This window comes from Oncorhynchus masou, chromosome 7 (genome assembly GCF_036934945.1).
Source record: "Oncorhynchus masou masou isolate Uvic2021 chromosome 7, UVic_Omas_1.1, whole genome shotgun sequence".
Taxonomy (NCBI): Eukaryota; Metazoa; Chordata; class Actinopteri; order Salmoniformes; family Salmonidae; genus Oncorhynchus; species Oncorhynchus masou.
In genome coordinates, this window is record NC_088218.1 from 13,257,519 (window position 1) to 13,273,851 (window position 16,333).

The following is a 16,333-nucleotide window of genomic DNA, read 5'->3' on the forward strand; positions in this document are numbered from 1 at the left end:
AGCTCTGAATCAATAAATATAAACACGGTTTATTAGGGCTTCATGAATTACCATTAGTAAGCTCCTTTTTCATTGTGATTTGGTCAGTCCTATGAATGCATTCATCAAACGAGAGACTAGAGGTTGTGTGTTTGGGTTAATGTAGTTACCTACATCACTTGTTTACAAGCAAATTGAAGGCCTTTTTGCATGGGATGTCAATGTGAATCTGAAGTATGTCCATGGACACAGATAGTCTGATTGTATACCCAACAAAACATCGAACCGCAATAAAAAGAGTGAACGTGCTTTTACCATCATGATCCATGTCATTATTTAGGGCCAGAACTGTACCCATTACATCATCTCTGAACGACACCATTTTCCAGCAGCTAGGCCTTGGGGGTTATCTGGACAGGGCCATGGACGTCCCTAGTATTTCAGAACCATGGACAAAGCATTACATTTTAAATTAGTCTCGAGAAAGCCATCTTAAGTCCGCAAGCTATTTAAAGTATTTGAAGGGTTCAATCACAGCTCATTATTTGATGGGGTCAGAAGACAAATGGAAATTGGGTGACATACGTTTAGGTCTTGGCTCACAAATCCCGGGCTGTGATCAGGAGTCCCATCGGGCGGCACACAATTGGCCCAGCGTCGCCCGGGTTCAGGGAGGGTTTGGCCGAGGTAGGCCGTCATTGTAAATAAGAATTTGTTCTTAACTGACCTGCCTAGTTAAATAAAGGTTAAATAATCTGATAGTACAGAAAGACTGCATTCTAGTGGACAATGTCTGACAGGACAGAGAGACTGACATCTTGTGGTCAATGGAAGCACTTGCATGACCATAATGTTCAGTATAAGCAGACCACTGCATTGCATCACACACACAACCACCCATCCACACCTATAGCCACAGTCCACACATAGGGCCAAACCCGTCCACACGCACACACACACACACACACACACACACACACACAGTAGAGGTGTACACTAGAGATTTTAGGGACTTATATGAGACAGAACCCAAAGGCAGTTTACTTTGTCAACACTTAAAATGAAATATATTTTTTACAAAACAGAAAAAGAACAACATTTCATACCGAAGAGCTGCTTGTCATTTGCAGAGGGAACTTTACACAGGACTTTAAATGGTAACACTTTACTCCAGGCAGAGAGACATAACCCCTACATAACACACTGTCAGAAGCATGACAAAGCAGTTTCTTTTTTTATGCTACAACAGTTCAAGACAGGCACTACGCCCTTTTTACGACAGTGCTCATAAGGCGCTATGTCATGTCACCGCAAGTAAAGTGTTATAAAGAGTTTGTCACAATGAGCTCTTTTAGTATTAATATTATACACACACTGGCTCTTGGCATCACTCATATGACTTACGAACCACTGAAACATTTACACACCATAAAAATGCATCTCCTTCAATTGAACTTAAAACAGTAATACTCTTTTAAGACGACACAGTTCTGAAATGGCGGACCTATAGGATTGGACGTCCCACTCCGTATCCCCTCCCATTCCCACAACATATCAAATAGGGACAATTTACATACACGGCTCACTCTTATGGGCCTGCAGGACTGGGGGGTGTGCATAGGAGTCAGAGTCTTCTGCCCCAGCCGCATGCAGGGTGACCGTGTTGGATTATGTTGTTTCTTCCCTCCTCCTGTCCGTCCATCCAGATAAGAGGGATGCCCTCTGGCTTGGACACCCGTGCTTTGGCGATGACCAAGCACACGCTCTGACCGAGGAGAATCATCGCTTTACAGAGAGAAAGAGAGAGAGAAAGAAACAGGAGGGGGGAGAGCACCTGTTCTCTCCATTGTGCAAACTGAGATGTAAACAAACAGGGTATGTAGTGAATGAAGAGAGTTCAGGGGGGGGGTGCTCCAACGATTTGATTGACAGATACCGTGACCTCTGAAATAAATAAAAGGAAAGGGATAGGGGGCGGGGTGTTCACTGTGCTTTTCTATCCGCCCAATAGGACGTGGTGTCACTGCGGCAGCGGCGACCGTGCGAGAGGGACCTCCGCTGTCTCTGAGGGGCGGAGCACGAAGAGTATGAGGCGGCCAATAGGAGTAAGGGGTCAGGGGGTCACAAGGGCAAGCTTCCGACTGACGACCATAGGAAATGCCTTATACAAGGTAAACAGCAACAAACACCTATCACCGTGTGTCACGTCTGTCCTCCTCACTATCTCGCCTCAGACAGCTGTCGCTGTAACGATACAAAAAGAAATAAGGTAGAAAATGCCCCCCCCCTCCCCTTTCATTCAACTCTAAGAACAGGACCATATTCATTATTTGTATATTATATATATATATATATATATGTATGTATATGTATATATATACACACACACACACACAACAATGTGCCTTTGAGGCAGTCAGTAAGGAGTGGAGAGGAAGACGACAGAAGTCACTGTTTTTCTTCAGGAGGACTGACTGAGGTTTCAGAGGCGCTATCAGTCCTTTTTCATTCATTTTTTCCTTCATCCACACGGTTTCCACAGAGATGATCCACAGAGATGTTCCACAGAGATGCATTGTAAAAGAAAACCGGGGTTTGTTGGGGAATGGGGGACGACAGTCAGAGTTTGGTGTTGGTCTGGGTTCAGGGGTTAATAAACCCAGGACACAGGAACCCACTGAGCGGTGGAACACACCAGGTTCACAGCCTCCTCCAGCAGACGGATGGTGTCGTCGATCTCGTTGTTGATGACGGTCTGGTCGAAGTAATGGGCATAGGTCTTCTGGAGGCCCTCGGACTCCTTCTGCAGCCGCTGGAGGGAGTCATCCTAAAGGGAGGAGGAGAGGGAAGAAAGAGTCAGAATAACAGGGGAAGAAAATACCCTCCTTCCAGGCATTGTGGGAAGGGTCGAGTCACACAATGGAAAGAAAGATGAAATGGGACTCTGGGAGGATCTTAGTATACACAAAAACAAACCATTTACACACAAACACAATACACACACCTATAAAAGGAGTGTATATGAGCTAATCTACTTATCCAGTACTTACAGGCAGTTTCCTGCACCATTTGGGAAGCTTGGGTGCAAGGAGAAAGGCATGCCAAAGAAAAATCAACAGGAATGCAGACAGGACACAAGCAGTGGGATGGACTTTCACCACAGCAAAAACACAACCCAAAACATGACGGACACAGTAGCAGTGTGTGTTGGCCCTAACCTCGTTCATTCCAGGGGTGATGGTGGGAGCTGCGATGAATACAACGTAAGGGGCAAACTCAGCCGTCCTCAACACCTTGAGTGCCTGAAGAGAAACAAGAGATGACTGACAGAAAACTGACTAGTGAGCTACATTTAAAAACTCTCCACAGTATTAATAAACAGGAAGTGTATATTCAACTGGCAGAACAAAAACTGAAGAGATGAAGGTTAGGTTTAAGAGAGAGGGTTAGGTTAGAGTTAATGTTTGAGTTAAGGTCAGGTATATTTAGGTTAGATCATTAGATCAGCGTTCCACCATCACTGATTTTCTGCCGGTGGAATATATACTGCTTAATAAATACTGGACACACACACACACACACACCCCCACCTCAGACAGACAACCCCACCCACCCCCCACCTCAGACAGACAACCCCACCCACCCCCACATCAGACAGACAACCCCACCCACCCCCCACCTCAGACAGACAACCCCACCCACCCCACCCACCCCCAGCTCAGACAGACAACCCCACACACAGACAACCCCACCCATCCCCACCTCACACACAGACAATCCCACCTCACACACAGACAACCCCGCCCGCCCACCCCACACACAGACAACCCCGCCCGCCCACCCCCCACCCCACACACAGACAACCCCGCCCACCCATCCCCACCCCACACACAGACAACCCCGCCCACCCATCCCCACCTCACACACAGACAATCCCACCTCACACACAGACAACCCCGCCCTCCCACCCCCACCCCACACACAGACAACCCCGCCCACCCATCCCCACCCCACACACAGACAACCCCACCCAACCCCACCTCACACACAGACAACCCAACCCACCCACCTCCCACCTCACACACAGACAACCCAACCCACCCACCTCCCACCCCACACACAGACAACCCCGCCCGCCCATCCCCACCTCACACCTACCTGTGGTTCCACGTCCAGTATGGAGATCATACCCTGCTGGTGGATCTGGCGGATGGTCTCTAGCCGCGTGCCGTACATGGCGTCCTCGTGACTACCGTACTCCAGGTAGTCATTGTTACTGATGTCCTGCATCATCTGGTCATGTGTCACAAAGTAGTAGTTCTTCCCATTCTCCTCGTCCTTCTTTGGAGGTCTGGTTGTGTCTGTGGGGAGGGAGAGAGAGAGGGGGAATGGGAGAGAGAGCGGGAAAGGTGGGATCGAGAGAGGGAAAGGGGGGAGAGAATCAGGGGGGGAGAGAGTTGGGGAGGGGTAAGTGAAAGAACCTGAATGGAGGTTCCTACACTCAAGTCTTCTCTTAGTACATAGATGTCCATGTAGGGGTGGTAGTAGTGGTATTAGTGGTGGTGGTGGTAGTAGTGGTAGTGGTGGAAGTAGTGGTGGTAGTATTGGTTGTAGTAGTGGTAGTGGTGGTAGTAGCGGTGGCAGTAGTGCTGGTTGTAGCGGTGGCAGTAGTGTTGCAGTAGTGGTGGTAGTAGTAGTAGCGGTGGTAGTAGTGGTAGTGGTGGTAGTAGTGGTAGTAGTGGTGGTAGTAGTGGTAGTGGTGGTAGTAGTGGTGGTGGTTGTAGTAGTAGTGGTGGTAGTAGTAGTGGTAGTGGTGGCAGTAGTGGTAGTAGTAGTAGCGGTGGTAGTAGTGGTAGTGGTGGTAGTAGTAGTAGCGGTGGTAGTAGTAGTAGCGGTGGTAGTAGTGGTAGTGGTGGTAGTAGTGGCGGTGGCAGTAGTAGTAGCGGTGGTAGTGGTGGTGGTAGTAGTGGTGGTAGTAGTAGCGGTGGTAGTAGTAGTAGCGGTGGAAGTAGTAGTAGCGGTGGTAGTAGTAGTAGCGGTGGTAGTAGTAGTAGTGGTGGTAGTGGTGGAAGTAGTGGTGGTAGTAGTGGTAGTGGTGGTAGTAGCGGTGGCAGTAGTGCTGGTTGTAGCGGTGGCAGTAGTGGTTGCAGTAGTGGTGGTAGTAGTAGTAGCGGTGGTAGTAGTGGTAGTGGTGGTAGTAGTGGTAGTAGTGGTGGTAGTAGTGGTAGTGGTGGTAGTAGTGGTGGTGGTTGTAGTAGTAGCGGTGGTAGTAGTAGTGGTAGTGGTGGCAGTAGTGGTGGTAGTAGTAGCGGTGGTAGTAGTGGTAGTGGTGGTAGTAGTAGTAGCGGTGGTAGTAGTAGTAGCGGTGGTAGTAGTGGTAGTGGTGGTAGTAGTGGCGGTGGCAGTAGTAGTAGCGGTGGTAGTGGTGGTGGTAGTAGTGGTGGTAGTAGTAGCGGTGGTAGTAGTAGTAGCGGTGGAAGTAGTAGTAGCGGTGGTAGTAGTAGTAGCGGTGGTAGTAGTAGTAGTGGTGGTAGTGGTGGAAGTAGTGGTGGTAGTAGTGGTAGTGGTGGTAGTAGCGGTGGCAGTAGTGCTGGTTGTAGCGGTGGCAGTAGTGGTTGCAGTAGTGGTGGTAGTAGTAGTAGCGGTGGTAGTAGTGGTAGCGGTGGTAGTAGTGGTAGTGGTGGTAGTAGTGGTAGTAGTGGTAGTGGCGGTGGTAGTACTAGTAGTAGCGGTGGTAGTAGTGGTGGTAGTAGTGGTAGTGGTGGTAGTAGTGGTGGTAGTAGTGGTTGTGGCGGTGGTTGTAGTAGTAGCGGTGGTAGTAGTAGTGGTGGTAGTGGTGGCAGTAGTGGTGGTAGTAGTAGTGGTGGTGGTAGTGGTGGTAGTAGTGGTAGTGGTGGTAGTAGTAGCGGTGGTAGTAGTGGTAGTGGTGGTAGTAGTGGTAGTAGTAGTAGCGGTGGTAGTAGTGGTAGTGGTGGTAGTAGTGGTGGTAGTAGTGGTAGTGGTGGTGGTAGTGGTGGTGGCAGTAGCGGTGGCAGTAGTGGTGGTAGTAGTAGTGGTGGTAGTAGTAGCGGTGGTAGTAGTAGTAGCGGTGGTAGTAGTAGTAGTGGTGGTAGTAGTGGTTGCAGTAGTGGTGGTAGTAGTAGTAGCGGTGGTAGTAGTGGTAGTGGTGGTAGTAGTGGTAGTGGTGGTAGTAGTGGTGGTGGCAATAGTGCTGGTTGTAGCGGTGGCAGTAGTGGTTGCAGTAGTGGTGGTAGTAGTAGTAGTAGCGGTGGCAGTAGTGGTTGCAGTAGTGGTTGCAGTAGTGGTGGTAGTAGTAGTAGCGGTGGTAGTAGTGGTAGTAGTAGTGGTAGTGGTGGCAGTAGTGGTGGTAGTAGTAGCGGTGGTAGTAGTGGTAGTGGTGGTAGTAGTAGTAGCGGTGGTAGTAGTAGTAGCGGTGGTATTAGTGGTAGTGGTGGTAGTAGTGGTGGTAGTAGTGGCGGTGGCAGTAGTAGTAGCGGTGGTAGTGGTGGTGGTAGTAGTGGTGGTAGTAGTAGCGGTGGTAGTAGTAGTAGCGGTGGAAGTAGTAGTAGCGGTGGTAGTAGTAGTAGCGGTGGTAGTAGTGGTAGTGGTGGTGGTAGTAGTGGTAGTGGTGGAAGTAGTGGTGGTAGTAGTGGTAGTAGCGGTGGCAGTAGTGCTGGTTGTAGCGGTGGCAGTAGTGGTTGCAGTAGTGGTGGTAGTAGTAGTAGCGGTGGTAGTAGTGGTAGCGGTTGTAGTAGTGGTAGTGGTGGTAGTAGTGGTAGTAGTGGTAGTGGCGGTGGTAGTACTAGTAGTAGCGGTGGTAGTAGTGGTAGTGGTAGTAGTGGTTGTGGCGGTGGTTGTAGTAGTAGCGGTGGTAGTAGTAGTGGTGGTAGTGGTAGTAGTAGTAGCGGTGGTGGTAGTGGTGGTAGTAGTGGTAGTGGTGGTAGTAGTGGTGGTAGTAGTAGTAGCGGTGGTAGTAGTGGTAGTAGTGGTAGTGGTGGTAGTGGTGGTGGTAGTGGTGGTGGCAGTAGCGGTGGCAGTAGTGGTGGTAGTAGTGGTGGTAGTAGTAGTAGTGGTGGTAGTAGTAGTAGCGGTGGTAGTAGTAGTAGTGGTGGTAGTAGTGGTGGTAGTAGTAGTAGCGGTGGTAGTAGTGGTAGTAGTGGTAGTGGTGGTAGTAATGGTGGTAGTAGTGGTAGTGGTGGTAGTAGTGGTAGTGGTGGTAGTAGTGGTAGTGGTGGTGGCAGTAGTGCTGGTTGTAGCGGTGGCAGTAGTGGTTGCAGTAGTGGTGGTAGTAGTAGTAGCGGTGGCAGTAGTGGTTGCAGTAGTGGTTGCAGTAGTGGTGGTAGTAGTAGTAGCGGTGGTAGTAGTGGTAGTAGTAGTGGTAGTGGTGGTAGTAGCGGTGGTAGTAGGGGTTGTGGCGGTGGTTGTAGTAGTAGCGGTGGTAGTAGTGGTGGTAGTAGTGGTGGCAGTAGTGGTGGTAGTAGTAGTAGCGGTGGTAGTAGTGGTAGTAGTGGTAGTGGTGGTAGTAGTGGTAGTTGTGGTAGTAGTGGTAGTGGTGGTAGTAGCGGTAGTGGTGGTAGTAGCGGTGGTAGTAGTAGTAGCGGTGGTAGTAGTAGTAGCGATGGTAGTAGTAGTAGCGGTGGTAGTAGTAGTAGTGGTGGTAGTAGGAGCGGTGGTAGTAGAAGTAGCAGCGGTAGTAGTGGTGGTAGTGGTAGTAGTAGTAGTGCTAGTTGCGGTTGCAGTGATGGTAGTAGCGGTAGTCGTAGTGCTAGTTGCGGTAGTAGTGGTGGTGGTAGTGGTGGTAGTGGTAGTAGCGGTGGTAGCGGTAGTAGTGGTGGTAGCGGTAGTTGTAATAGTAGCGGTGGTATTAGTGGTAGTGGTGGTAGTAGTGGTGGTAGTAGTGGCGGTGGCAGTAGTAGTAGCGGTGGTAGTGGTGGTAGTAGTAGCGGTGGTAGTAGTAGTAGCGGTGGAAGTAGTAGTAGCGGTGGTAGTAGTAGTAGCGGTGGTAGTAGTGGTAGTGGTGGTAGTAGTGGTGGTAGTAGTGGTAGTGGTGGAAGTAGTTGTGGTAGTAGTGGTAGTGGTGGTAGTAGCGGTGGCAGTAGTGCTGGTTGTAGCGGTGCAGTAGTGGTTGCAGTAGTGGTGGTAGTAGTAGTAGCGGTGGTAGTAGTGGTAGCGGTTGTAGTAGTGGTAGTGGTGGTAGTAGTGGTAGTGGCGGTGGTAGTACTAGTAGTAGCGGTGGTAGTAGTGGTAGTGGTAGTAGTGGTTGTGGCGGTGGTTGTAGTAGTAGCGGTGGTAGTAGCGGTGGTGGTAGTGGTGGTAGTAGTGGTAGTGGTGGTAGTAGTAGCGGTGGTAGTAGTGGTAGTGGTGGTAGTAGTGGTGGTAGTAGTAGTAGCGGTGGTAGTAGTGGTAGTGGTAGTAGTGGTAGTGGTGGTAGTAGTGGTAGTGGTGGTGGTAGTGGTGGTGGCAGTAGCGGTGGCAGTAGTGGTGGTAGTAGTGGCGGTGGTAGTAGCGGTGGTAGTAGTAGTAGTGGTGGTAGTAGTGGTTGCAGTAGTGGTGGTAGTAGTGGTAGTGGTGGTAGTAATGGTGGTAGTAGTGGTAGTGGTGGTAGTGGTGGTAGTGGTGGTAGTGGTGGTGGCAGTAGTGCTGGTTGTAGCGGTGGCAGTAGTGGTTGCAGTAGTGGTGGTAGTAGTAGTAGCGGTGGCAGTAGTGGTTGCAGTAGTGGTTGCAGTAGTGGTGGTAGTAGTAGTAGCGGTGGTAGTAGTGGTGGTAGTAGTGGTAGTGGTGGTAGTAGCGGTGGTAGTAGGGGTTGTGGCGGTGGTTGTAGTAGTAGCGGTGGTAGTAGTGGTGGTAGTAGTGGTAGTGGTGGTAGTAGTGGTGGCAGTAGTGGTGGTAGTAGTAGTAGCGGTGGTAGTAGTGGTAGTGGTGGTAGTAGTGGTAGTTGTGGTAGTAGTGGTAGTGGTGGTAGTAGTGGTAGTAGAGGTAGTAGCGGTGGTAGTTGTAGTAGCGGTGGTAGTAGTAGTAGCGGTGGTAGTAGTAGTAGTGGTGGTAGTAGTGGTAGTAGTAGTAGCGGTGGTAGTAGTGGTGGTGGTAGTAGTGGTGGTAGTAGTGGTAGTGGTGGTAGTAGTGGTGGCAGTAGTGGTAGTAGCGGTGGTAGTAGTAGTAGTGGTGGTAGTAGTGGTGGTGGTAGTAGTGGTAGTGGTGGTAGTAGTAGCGGTGGTAGTAGTGGTAATAGTGGCAGTAGCGGTGGTAGTGGCGGTAGTAAGGGTAGTAGCGGTGGTAGTGGCGGTAGTAAGGGTGGTAGTGGTAGTAGTGGTAGTAGTAGTAGTAGCGGTAGTAGTGGTAGTGGTGGTGGTAGGAGCGGTGGTAGTAGAAGTAGCAGCGGTAGTAGTGGTGGTAGTGGTAGTAGTAGTAGTGCTAGTTGCGGTTGCAGTGGTGGTAGTAGCGGTAGTCGTAGTGCTAGTTGCGGTAGTAGTGGTGGTGGTAGTGGTGGTAGTGGTAGTAGTGGTGGTAGCGGTAGTAGTGGTGGTAGCGGTAGTTGTAATAGTAGCGGTGGTAGTAGTGGTAGTGGTGGTGGTGGAAGTAGTGGTAGTAGCAGTGGTTGTAGCGGCGGTAGCGATGGTAGTAGTGGTAATAGTGGCAGTAGCGGTGGTAGTAAGGGTGGTAGTGGTAGTAGCGGTGGTAGTAGTGGTGGTGGTATTTGTGGTAGCGGTAGTATTAGTAGCGGTGGTAGTAAGGGTGGTAGTGGTAGTAGCGGTAGTAGTGGTAGTGGCGGTAGTGGTGGTAGCGGTAGTAGTGGTGATGGTAGCGATTGTGGTAGTAAGAGTGGTGGTAGTAGAAGTAGCAGCGGTAGTAGTGGTGGTAGTGGTTGTAGTAGTAGTGCTAGTTGCAGTACTAGTGGTGGTAGTAGCGGTGGCAGTAGCGGTGGCAGTAGCGGTTTGCAGTAGTGGTGGCAGTAGTGGAGGTAGCGGTGGTAGTAGTGGTAGTAGCAGCAGTGGTAGTAGTAGTGGTGGTATTAGCGGTAGTAGTGATGGTAGTAGTGGTGGTGGTAGTAGTAGTGGTGGTGGTAGTAGTAATAGCCATAGTGGTAGTCGTGATGATGGTAGTGATGGTGGTAGCAGTAGTAGTGGTGGTAGTAGCGGTGGTGGTCGTAGTAGTAGCGGTGGTAGAAGTAGTACCAGCGGTAGTGGTGGTAGTAGCAGTGGTAGTGGTAGTGGTGGTAGTGGCAGTAGTGGTAGTAGCGGTGCCAGTAGTGGTCGTAGTGGTGCTAGTAGCGATGGTAGTAGTGGCAGTAGCGGTGGTAGTCGTGGTGGGAGTAGTGGTAGTGGTTGTAGCGGTGGGAGAGGTGGTAGCAGTGGTAGTGGCAGTAGTAGTGGTGGTCGTAGCGGTGGTAGTAGTGGTGGTGGTAGTAGTAGTGGTGGTGGTCGTAGTGGTAGTAGTAGTGGTAGTTGTGGTGCTGGTAGTGGTAGTAGCGGCGGTAGCGATGGTAGTAGTGGCAGGAGCGGTGGTAGTATTAGTAGTAGCGGTGGTAGTGGCAGTAGTCGTGGTAGTAGTGGTAGTGGTATTAGTAGTGGTAGTAGCGGTGGCAGTAGTGGAGGTAGCGGTGGCAGTAGTGGTGGTAGTAGCGGTGTTAGTAGTGGTGGTAGTAGTGGTAATAGCGGTGATAGTAGCGGTGGTAGTAGCGGTGGTGGTAGTGGCAGTAGCGGTGGTAGTAGCGGTGGTGGTAGTGGTAATAGCGGTGGTAGTAGAGGTGGTAGCGGTAGTAGTAGTAGTAGCGGTGGTAGTAGTGGTAGTACTGGCAGTAGCGGTGGTAGTAGCGGTGGTGGTAGTGGTAATAGCGGTGGTAGTAGTGGTCATAGCGGTGGTAGTAGAGGTGGTAGCGGTAGTAGTAGTAGTAGCGGTGGTAGTAGTAGCGGTGGTAGCGGTAGTAGTGGTGATGGTAGCGGTAGTAGTGGTGGTGGTAACGGTAGTAGTGGTGGTGGTAACGGTAGTAGTATTGGTGGTAGTAGTAGTAGCAGCGGTAGTAGTGGTGGTATCGGTGGTAGTGGTAGTATCGGTGGTCCTGGCAGTAGTAGTGGTGGTAGTAGTAGTGGTGGTGGTAGTGGTAGTTGTGGTGGTGGTAGTGGTAGTTGTGGTGGTAGTGGTAGTAGCGGTGGTGGTAGTAGTAGTAGCGGTGGTAGTAGTAGTAGCAGCGGTGGTAGTAGTAGTAGCAGCGGTGGTGGTGGTAGTGGTAGTTGTGGTGGTAGTAGTGGTATCGGTGGTAGTATCGGTGGTCGTGGCAGTAGTAGTGGTGGTGGTAGTTGCGGTAGTAGTGGTGGTAGTAGCGGTGGCAGTAGTGGAGGTAGCGGTAGTCGTAGTGGTAGTAGCAGTAGTAGTGGTGGTATTAGTAGCAGTGGTAGTAGTCGTGGTGGTAGTTGTAGCGGTGGTGGTAGTAGCGGTAGTAGTAGTAGTAGTAGTAGTGGTGGTAGTAGTGGTGGTGGTAGTGGTAGTATTGGTGGTTGTAGTAGTGGTGGTAGTGGTAGTAGTGGTGGTGGTAGTGGTAGTAGTGGTGGTAGTAGTAGTCGCGGTGGTCGTGGTGGTAGTGGTAGTAGCGGTGGTAGTAGTGGTAGTTGCGGTAGTAGCAGTGGATGTAGTAATGGTAGTAGTAGTAGGTGTAATATTGGTAGCGGTGGTAGTGGTAGTAGCGGTGGTAGTGGTAGTAGCGGTGGTAGTAGTGGTGGTAGTAGTAGGTGTAATAGTAGTAGCGGTGGTAGTGGTAGTAGCGGTGGTAGTGGTAGTAGCGGTGGTAGTGGTAGTAGCGGTGGTAGTGGTAGTAGCGGTGGTAGTGGTAGTAGCGGTGGTAGTGGCAGTAGCAGTGGTCGTAGTGGTAGTAGTAATGGTGGTAGTAACAGTGGTAGTGGTAGTAGTGGTAGTGGTTGTAGCGGTGGGAGAGGTGGTAGCAGTGGTAGTGGTGGTCGTAGCGGTGGTCGTAGTCGCAGTGGTAGTAGTAGTCGCGGTGGTCGTGGTAGTAGCGGTGGTAGTGGTAGTAGCGGTGGTAGTAGTGGTAGTTGCGGTAGTAGCAGTGGCAGTAGTGGATGTAGTAATGGTAGTAGTAGTAGTAGTAGGTGTAATAGTAGTAGCGGTGGTAGTAGTAGTCGTGGTGGTAGTAGTAGTAGCGGTGTTAGTGGTAGTAGCGGTGGTAGTAGTGGTGGTAGTGGTAGTAGTAGTAGTAGTAGGTGTAATAGTAGTAGTCACGGTGGTAGTAGTAGTAGCGGTGGTAGTAGTAGCGGTGGTAGTGGTAGTAGTAGGTGTAATAGTAGTAGCGGTGGTAGTAGTAATTAGTAGTAGCGGTGTTAGTGGTAGTAGCGGTGGTAGTGGTAGTAGCGGTGGTAGTAGTAGTAGCGGTGGTAGTAGTGGTGGTAGTAGTAGGTGTAATAGTAGTAGCGGTGGTAGTGGTAGTAGCGGTGGTAGTGGTAGTAGCGGTGGTAGTGGTAGTAGTAACAGTGGTAGTAGTGGTGGTAGTAACAGTGGTAGTGGTAGTAGTGGTAGTGGTTGTAGCGGTGGGAGAGGTGGTAGCAGTGGTAGTGGCAGTAGTAGCGGTGGTAGTAGTAGTCGCGGTGGTCATGGTAGTAGCGGTGGTAGTGGTAGTAGCGGTGGTAGTAGTGGTAGTTGCGGTAGTAGCAGTGGCAGTAGTGGATGTAGTAATGGTAGTAGTAGTAGTAGGTGTAATAGTAGTAGCGGTGGTAGTAGTAGTAGCGGTGGTAGTAGTAGCGGTGGTAGTGGTAGTAGTAGGTGTAATAGTAGTAGCGGTGGTAGTAGTAATTAGTAGTAGCGGTGGTAGTGGTAGTAGCGGTGGTAGTAGTAGTAGCGGTGGTAGTAGTGGTGGTAGTAGTAGGTGTAATAGTAGTAGCGGTGGTAGTGGTAGTAGCGGTGGTAGTGGTAGTAGCGGTGGTAGTGGTAGTAGCGGTGGTAGTGGTAGTAGTAACAGTGGTAGTAGTGGTGGTAGTAACAGTGGTAGTGGTAGTGGTTGTAGCGGTGGGAGAGGTGGTAGCAGTGGTAGTGGCAGTAGTAGCGGTGGTAGTAGTAGTCGCGGTGGTCATGGTAGTAGCGGTGGTAGTGGTAGTAGCGGTGGTAGCAGTGGCAGTAGTGGATGTAGTAATGGTAGTAGTAGTAGTAGGTGTAATAGTAGTAGCGGTGGTAGTAGTAGTCGCGGTGGTAGTAGTAGTAGCGGTGTTAGTGGTAGTAGCGGTGGTGGTAGTAGTAGTAGTAGTAGGTGTAATAGTAGTAGCGGTGGTAGTGGTAGTAGCGGTGGTAGTAGTGGTGGTAGTGGTAGTAGTAGTAGTGGTGGTAGTAGTAGGTGTAATAGTAGTAGCGGTGGTAGTAGTAGTCACGGTGGTAGTAGTAGTAGCGGTGGTAGTAGTAGCGGTGGTAGTGGTAGTAGTAGGTGTAATAGTAGTAGCGGTGGTAGTAGTAGTTAGTAGTAGCGGTGTTAGTGGTAGTAGCGGTGGTAGTGGTAGTAGCGGTGGTAGTGGTAGTAGCGGTGGTAGTAGTGGTGGTAGTAGTAGGTGTAATAGTAGTAGCGGTGGTAGTGGTAGTAGCGGTGGTAGTGGTAGTAGCGGTGGTAGTAGCGGTGGTAGTGGTAGTAGTGGTGGTAGTGGCAGTAGCAGTGGTCGTAGTGGTAGTAGTAACAGTGGTAGTAGTGGTGGTAGTAACAGTGGTAGTGGTAGTAGCGGTGGTAATAGTAGTAGCGGTGGTAGTAGTGGTGGTAGTGGTAGTAGTAGTAGTAGTAGGTGTAATAGTAGTCGCGGTGGTAGTAGTAGTAGCGGTGGTAGTAGTAGCGGTGGTAGTGGTAGTAGTAGGTGTAATAGTAGTAGCGGTGGTAGTAGTAATTAGTAGTAGCGGTGTTAGTGGTAGTAGCGGTGGTAGTGGTAGTAGCGGTGGTAGTAGTAGTAGCGGTGGTAGTAGTGGTGGTAGTAGTAGGTGTAATAGTAGTAGCGGTGGTAGTGGTAGTAGCGGTGGTAGTGGTAGTAGCGGTGGTAGTGGTAGTAGCGGTGGTAGTGGTAGTAGTAACAGTGGTAGTAGTGGTGGTAGTAACAGTGGTAGTGGTAGTGGTTGTAGCGGTGGGAGAGGTGGTAGCAGTGGTAGTGGCAGTAGTAGCGGTGGTAGTAGTAGTCGCGGTGGTCATGGTAGTAGCGGTGGTAGTGGTAGTAGCGGTGGTAGTAGTGGTAGTTGCGGTAGTAGCAGTGGCAGTAGTGGATGTAGTAATGGTAGTAGTAGTAGTAGGTGTAATAGTAGTAGCGGTGGTAGTAGTAGTCGCGGTGGTAGTAGTAGTAGCGGTGTTAGTGGTAGTAGCGGTGGTAGTGGTAGTAGCGGTGGTAGTAGTGGTGGTAGTGGTAGTAGTAGTAGTAGTAGGTGTAATAGTAGTAGCGGTGGTAGTGGTAGTAGCGGTGGTAGTAGTGGTGGTAGTGGTAGTAGTAGTAGTGGTGGTAGTAGTAGGTGTAATAGTAGTAGCGGTGGTAGTAGTAGTCACGGTGGTAGTAGTAGTAGCGGTGGTAGTAGTAGCGGTGGTAGTGGTAGTAGTAGGTGTAATAGTAGTAGCGGTGGTAGTAGTAGTTAGTAGTAGCGGTGGTAGTGGTAGTAGCGGTGGTAGTGGTAGTAGCGGTGGTAATAGTAGTAGCGGTGGTAATAGTAGTAGCGGTGGTAGTAGTGGTGGTAGTAGTAGGTGTAATAGTAGTAGCGGTGGTAGTGGTAGTAGCGGTGGTAGTGGTAGTAGCGGTGGTAGTAGCGGTGGTAGTGGTAGTAGTGGTGGTAGTGGCAGTAGCAGTGGTCGTAGTGGTAGTAGTAACAGTGGTAGTAGTGGTGGTAGTAACAGTGGTAGTGGTAGTAGCGGTGGTAATAGTAGTAGCGGTGGTAGTAGTGGTGGTAGTAGTAGGTGTAATAGTAGTAGCGGTGGTAGTGGTAGTAGCGGTGGTAGTAGCGGTGGTAGTGGCAGTAGCAGTGGTCGTAGTGGTGGTAGTAACAGTGGTAGTGGTAGTAGTGGTGGTAGTAACAGTGGTAGTAGGTCTCTTACGAGGAATGGGGTAGGCAAATCGGTCTGGGTGCTTAGTGATGAGTGTGTTCTTGATGTGCCTCCTGCCAACTCCATGGGCCCCTGGGAAGAGAGACACACATAAGACAATGAGACAGAGACGTTAAATAATGTGTTGTCAACTGTTCCCCTTTAGTTAACACTATAGGTCGAACGATTTATCGGAATGGATGATGAATTAGGGACAATTTCAAGTTTTCATAACAATCGGAAATCGGTATTTTTGGACACCGATTTGGCCGATTATTATTATTATACCTTTATTTAACTAGGCAAGTCAGTTAATAAGAAGTAAGATAATACCAAAATAAGATTCTTATTTTCAATAACGGCCTAGGAACAGTGGGTTAACTGCCTTGTTCAGGGGCAGAACGACAGATTTTTACCTTATCAACTCGGGTATTCGTTTTTGCAATGTTCAGGTTACTCGTCCAACGCTCTAATCACCTGCCTTACATTGCACTCCATGAGGAGCCTGTGTGGCAGGCTGACTACCTGTTACGCGAGGGCAGCAAGAAGCCAAGGTAAGTTGCTAGCTAGCATTAAACTCTAAAAAAACAATCAATCTTCACATAATCACTAGGTAACTACACATGGTTGATGATATTACTAGTTTATCTCGCGTGTCCTGCATTGCATATAATCGATGCGTTGCCTGTTAATTTCTCATCGATTCACAGCCTACTTCGCCAAATGGGTGAGGATTTAGCACTGTAGTTGCACCAAACCTAACCATAAACATTAATGCCTTTCTTTAAAATCAATACACAAGTATATATTTTTTAAACCTGCATATTTAGTTAATATTGCCTGCTAACATGAATTTCTTATAACTAGGGAAATTCTGTGCAAGCAGTCAGGGTATATGCAGCAGTTTGGGCCACCTGGCTCGTTGCGAACTGTATGAAGTCCATTTATTTCTAACAAAGACCGTAATTAATTTACCAGAATTGTACATAATTAGGACACAACATTGAAGGTTGTACAATGTAACAGCAATATTTAGACTTAGGAATGCTACCCATTAGATAAAATACGGAACGATTACGTATTGTGGTAGTAGAATCAGAATTATTTAGGTAACATTGATAAATATGTTTTTATCAATTTTCATACGTATGCTTATGTGGGAAAAGGTTACTTGGGCCCCAGAGAGCGGAGAGGTCAGGCTTGTCTTCATATGTAAACGTAACTTTTAAACCATGTGAAGGGATGATTGAGGGGGAACCAATTATCTCTTGGCTCCACAATATCTGTGTGCCAGTCACTCCCTACTTTTCCCATTGGGGAGAG

General features: G+C 49.3%; 1 pseudogene; it reads right to left on the reverse strand.

Annotated features, from left to right (window-relative positions):
* Positions 1-980: 980 nt before the first annotated feature.
* Positions 981-16,333, reverse strand: part of LOC135543309 (peripheral plasma membrane protein CASK-like) — a 63,593-nt pseudogene continuing 48,240 nt past the window's right edge.